Source organism: Athene cunicularia (assembly GCF_003259725.1).
Source record: "Athene cunicularia isolate RWA chromosome 15 unlocalized genomic scaffold, athCun1 chr15_part1, whole genome shotgun sequence".
Lineage (NCBI taxonomy): Eukaryota > Metazoa > Chordata > Aves > Strigiformes > Strigidae > Athene > Athene cunicularia.
Genome location: NW_020799121.1, coordinates 13186147 through 13192324, shown reverse-complemented (window position 1 = coordinate 13192324; position 6178 = coordinate 13186147). Strand labels below are relative to the sequence as shown.

The window sequence follows — 6178 nt, the reverse complement described above, 5'->3', positions numbered from 1 at the left end:
CCTGCCGAGGGTCAACCCCCGCTGCGAGGCCCGGCTGGAGCCCAGGGCGCGGCCTCCGGGCGGCTGCGGCAGCGGGGCAGGTGAGCGGCCTCAGGTTGGGAGTGTAGTTGACGGGAATTTGTAATTTCTCAGTTTCATACATCCCTGTCCGGCGGTGGGTGCCCCTTTGCTCGGGGCTGGAAGGGATGGGGTGCCCCCCCGATCCATCCCCTCGGAACACGACCGCGAGGCCATTTCTCAACTACATCCTTCGGCCTCCCCTCCTCAAAATCTTAAATATTTAATCTACGTCTGTCCCATGGATCTAAACCAGTCTGAGCACTCACCCTCGCTTCCAGTTAAAACTGGTACACCTGTTTATCACGTAGCTAAAATTGTCATAACCATTTTGTACACCCAGAGCTGATAAACTGGTTTTTTTATCAGCAGGCAGTTGATAAAGTTGATTAAGGAGAACATTTCAACAGATAACGTATGTCAGTGTTGAAAGATTTATTTTTTTATTATCACATTCATGCAAACCCTTTAAACCATAATTTTTTTCCTATGTTTTACAGAGGGAAAAATCAGGGATGTAGCAGAACTCCATAGCAAATACATGGCACAGTCATGAAGATGATTTCTGAAAAGGTGAGACTTAATACAGTGCTTGTGCCACATCAAACGCGTGGGTCTGGAGAATTAAGGGATGTGTAAGAAACCCGTTGCTACTGTTTTCTAGTAAGCAAAATACAATTTTAGCAGTAGAAATACTACTGGACAAGGACACTTTTACTATTTACAAGCACGTGGATGGTCACATACTAGCTCAATCACTGCAATGCTAGTTCCACTAGCAGTCAAAAGCTTTGGTGACTATTATTGCCTTGACATTTTCCACCTTATTTGCAAGGCAGCACATTGTCTTTAACATTTTTGCTCTGTTCCTTTCTTCACCCGTTTTTTCTGTTTTGCAAGGTCGTTTATTTAGTTATTCCTAGGAAAGGTGATAACGGTCTATACCAACAAAAAAAACCATTGCTAAAGCATCCAAGAAAAAAAAATCTTAACTATCTGAAGTCCTCGAAGGCATTCCCTGAAACTACCTTTTCTTAACACATAGATCCCATCTCATTCCCTTCTCAGGAAATAAATGGAGTCGTCCCCTTGTTATAAACAACTTCTGGCTAGATTTTTATCTACAGGGGCATTAAAACACCTCTGTAGAAGAATGAGTTTAACTTAGTCTTTCCATAAAAACCTTTGCTGTTGTATAAATGACTCCATGGAGTGTTTGCCACCTTTCTTCTCTTTTATGGGTGACGCTACTATTGTACAGGATCCATTTGAGTGAAAGTCCAACATGTTAGCATTATAAAATCCTACTCTTTGTTCAGTGTGCTTTAATTCTTAAAAAAAAAAAAAAAAACCAAACCAAAACACAACAAAAGACCTCATCAGCACAATCGGCATTTTCTGTGTCTTCCACTGATGCCTCAAGCTAAGTTTGAGCACCACATTGCAAAGGAATGAGTAACAACCATATTGTGATTTCATTACCACATTTACTTGGGAGATACGATAACCATCAAAGCACAGTCATGTAAAATATCCTCCACATCTCAAGCAAACATTTAAGTCTTTGTCATTTAGTTTCTGTGGAATCACACATTTAAAAAATATTTTGCATTGCTGCTCCTAAGCTAGGAAAAAATGTTTATGTACATAACCAAGATTGACTGTTCGCTATTTCTTGTTTCTTTATTTCTTGCACAAAATTATGGTTGAACTGTAACATCATGGGTGAGTACTACTGCACAAATAATACCTAGGTCTTGACCTGTTCCCTAAAATCAGATTTCTCTAAAAAAAAAACCAAAAAACACCAAACCCAAGCTTCAAGAGACATACAGCTGAGAAGGACTTAAGAGTGTCTTTCTGTCCATTACTCCTATTCCTGTTTATTGGGAAGGGCTCTGAAAGACAGAACAGTATTCCACACTGATGTATTGCGGAGTTCATATTTCATTCAAAGAAATGTACGGAAAAGGACCTACTGAATCAGTAAAGAAATCTCATCCCATCCACTTTTCCAAACCAAACCTATGTGTAATTTTAAGCTTCCAAGCCCCCCAGCATTGTAGGTTTAAAATAAGCCTTATTTCCTTTCCTTTCAGAAATAAAAATTTGGATTGTTACATAGAAGAACATAAATTAAGGACCAAGCCTCCTTCTGCAACTAAAACATCAGGGCTGTCGCAGTGTACCCTCTTCCCCCATTATGTTCCAGTTTACAGCTCCATTCTGAGGTACAAACTAAACAGGATAAACTCTTGTATTCCCAACTCTAATTACTTATTATTACACACCTCTATACTGCCACTCTAGAGTTAGCTGAAACAAAAAGAGTCAGTCATGCTTAATTAACTCTTGGAAATGCTTCAGGGACTTTTGAAATCATGCTGGAGTTCAGAGCTGTGGTTTGATGTTACCTCTGATCAGTGCAATTGCAGAAGGCCACCAAAAGGGTGTAGTCCTGCACTCTGCCTTCATCTCACCCCACTCCTCGCCATCCTGTACATCACGCAGATCAAATGGTTACAGAGCTTCAGTCAATTGACCTGATGAAAAAAAAAAAAACAACAAACCAACCAACGGTTTTCTATTTTTTCTTAATGGTTGAGTTTTCTGCTGGATCAGGTCACTGAACTGACTTACCCTGTGGCTGCACAAACACTAGACCTAACACAGGAGAAATGAGGGACACACACACAAGAGAAAGGGAACTGGCTCTTTCAGTAGCAGGCTGTTATTACCCCTAATTAGAGGTAATGTCAACCCATTCCCTGGATCATTTATGCATGAACACAATCGGAGCAGGTGGCAGAAGTCCAAGTTTCCTTCCAGAAAGCCCTGAGAAATCTGTACACTGTCACAAGGATACTCACAGGTTTTTTCCTGCTAAAAATGTACTTCTCTATTTTCTGTAGGAGGACTGAGTAAGAATAGGTTCGCTGAGTACCATATGATTAATGTGATACGGTACTGAGCATGCAAAGGTGCTACCCTTTGCATAGCAGTTTTTGTAAAACATATTTCCAGCTTCAGATGCAAATTATCACTTCCATTTGTTGCTGTTATTGTACCAAAACCAAATCAGGTTACCACAAAATGGAAATTATGGTAGATCTACATTAAAAACAACACATTAGAAGTTGCAAAAGGCAAACAGATGTTTATCTGCAGTCCCAAGCAGCAAGGAGGTTAAGGCCAGCGTATCTGCCAACCTCACCTAAAGTAGAGCTTAAAGTTCAGTTGATGGAATTCCTGCAAAAATTTTGACTTGTCACGTCTAGAAAAACTATAATTTTTAACTTCATAAAGCAACAACATGGTTAAGTATCTAGACTTCCATCTTAATCCGAGGTAAGGTATAGAATGGTAGGTCTTACACGACAAAATAATACTTCAAAAAATGTTTTAAAATTATTTCAGTCCGTTCTCTCCAATGGGAAATAACCATACATGAAAGCTCAGTAGGGGTAAAATTAACCCATTTCTTCCTACAGCCTCCCCAAGCACAACACTATAGTTCTTATTTTAGCATCAGCCCTGTGGTACAAGTTTAATTAAATGACAGATCCTAGTTCCAAGCTAACAAGGATCCAGCAGGCTGTTATGATTAGATCTTAAATAATTTAAGTTACATTAACATCCAGCAAAGAAGTTTCAGTGTGTTGGGTTTTTTTTTAATATAGTTCAGACTAGCCCCTTTCAACTCAATAATCACTGCTCCCTTTTCGCAGTATTGATACCTGAAGTGGTTTTACCCCATTTTTGCCGGCGAAGCAAACCAGCCTCATGGCAGCCCTGGCAGGGCCCAGCTCTGGGCACTGCTAGAAACCTGTGGCATGACCTGCTCAGAGGGGAAACGAGCCCTAACCCTCATCTACCAGTGCTTAACCTGTGTGCTCAAGCACACGGGTTTAATATCGCTTCTAAATGTTTTTATCCTAATGCAGCTGTGGGTATTATCATCCACAGCTGACCACCCCTTTTTTCCCCAGTTCTTTTAAGTTTGAGACAGGTTTTTTGTCATTAATGCACAGATTACAGCGATATTTCAATGATAAAATTAAATGTAGATTAGTAGGAATCTGTCTTAAAAGAAGGTTAAAGATGTGTTTCCTATTTTTGGAGATCTATAGATTAAAACTGTGACATTTCTGAAACATATTTACTTCCACACTTCAATGATGTGCTGTGGTGTTTCCAGGTGTATGTGATTAATACAGTCTTTGGTGGGTTTGCTTGATACACCAAGAGTCTCAGATTGGTCATGTCCAAAAAACCACAGATTTAGAAAAATTAGTTTTCTTTTATGTCTCTGATCTTTTTTGGTGGACTTTTGTGGAATGGATGGATTATGTGGGGTTTTGTCTGATGATTATCTAGTTACATCCATTTATTTTGTACAATTACTCTGGCCTCAATCCTACAGATGTACACATGCATTTGATTTTAAAATTGAGTAATCTTGGCTGAAAGGTCAACATATGCATGCATCTCCTCAGGATTCTGGATTAATAATGCACTTGCTGTAACAAACATCTGGAATCCACACTTCAATATATAGCCTATACAACACTTCTATACGATAATAAAGTTAAATCACCTGCAAATAGGGAGATGTTAGAGAAAGATTACATGATTTTTTCAAGATTCTGCAAACAGCTATTGGCAGATGCAGAAGGAGAAGCTTACTGCCTTAAATCCCAGGTTAGAACTCTATCCTCTCCCGCCTTTATCCCCATGTCACAGTTCATTAAAATATGGATCTTTACAAAGAGATGACCAACAAGGCCCACAAAGTTGAACTCTAATGCGTTTTATTTTTTTGTATGATATTTAGTATGTTTGATATAGTACCTAGAACATGATTGGTTAGGTATGCAAAGGGCAACTGGATGCTCTCTGAATATATTTCTGTTGGTAGAAGCAGACAGGAATAGTAAAGAAAAATGCCCTATTTCAAGGAAAGTTTCAATCTCCGCTTAACTGATTTAAGAATTAAAAGCATGTAAGGCAGTTTGAAATTTATTTCTGAGCTTTGTACTGGTTAGATCACAGCACTCCCCATTTTTGCTGGCCCAGGAGAGACAACAGTGAACGAGTATTGTACCCAAGGTAGAAACAGGTTTATTCTCAATGTCCACCTCACAAAATTGCAAAAAGGAAACCCAAGGAGAACCGTCGCGCCATCAGCCCCTGCTGCGTTTAGGTCTGCTTTGATGTTCCCTTTCTTAGGGGGGCATGGAGGGCAGGTAAAGGATGTCACTTCATAAAGGAGCCACGCTTTGGAACCCGGAGGCTGATCAAAACCCCCACTCTGACCCTGCTATTGCAATCAGATGGTCCCAATATTTGCTCAGCGTCAATTCAGAGTAGATGTGAATTAGTGGTTTAGAAATTAGACCCTCTGATAGCCTTAGGAACCTGCGGTACACTACACGTGGGATTTTTTTTTCTATCAGAAGCTGTTTTTTTGTGATTTTTACCTACTTTTTCATGCCATTTCTAACTACCTGTTGTACATGCATACTACAAAGGCAATTTTGCTTTATTTCACACCGAATACTACGTTATTTAGACCCTGCTCTCAAAAGACAAATGTAGGTGCAGATCCTGGAGCACTTTAAGCACCAGCCGGTCTTAGCCTTCGCTGGGGGCTACCTTGTCGGGCTACTCGCCGCCTGGGCGAGAGAACATCACGAGCCCGAGGGTCGTAATGAGAAGGCTTCACTCATCACAGCAATTAACCGTAACTCCGGGCACTGCGAGATTATTTCGCTACGTGAACTCCCCACTTTTTACAGGAGTTCCCCAAACCCGCTCCTGGGTTTAACACGTGAAGCTGGGCAGCCGCCGCTCAACACCCCTCCCCGTTTAAACCGTATTTTTAGGACCCGTCGCTGCTGGCACCCCCGCGGGGACACTCCGCGCCTTTGTGGATATTCCCCCCCCCCGCCTCCGCGTTACGGGATTATTTTACTACGTTAACTCCCCACTTTTTACAGGAGTTCTCCAAACCCGCGCCTAAGTTTAAATCGTGAAGCTGGGCAGCCGGCGCTGAACCCCTCCTCCGCGTTTAAACCAAACTTTGAGGGCCCGTCGCTGCTGGCACCCCCGCGGGGACCTG

At 41.3% G+C, this 6178-nt stretch overlaps 1 protein-coding gene across 4 annotated transcripts in view; it reads right to left on the bottom strand.

Annotated features, from left to right (window-relative positions):
* The window catches only part of ORAI1 (ORAI calcium release-activated calcium modulator 1), a 21221-nt gene extending 15051 nt beyond the window's left edge, over window positions 1-6170 (bottom strand). Inside the window, exons 1-3 of one of the 4 annotated variants that reach the window (XR_003399535.1) lie at window positions 2472-6170; window positions 2349-2373; window positions 1916-1955 (exon numbers count right to left, since the gene is read on the bottom strand). The gene's annotated coding sequence lies outside the window, so the exon portion shown is untranslated. Of the gene's footprint in view, window positions 1-1914; window positions 2374-2471 lie in introns of those variants that run through there. The other 3 variants (XR_003399536.1, XR_003399534.1, XM_026859789.1) reach the window with 3 other exon arrangements.
* Window positions 6171-6178: the final 8 nt, after the last annotated feature.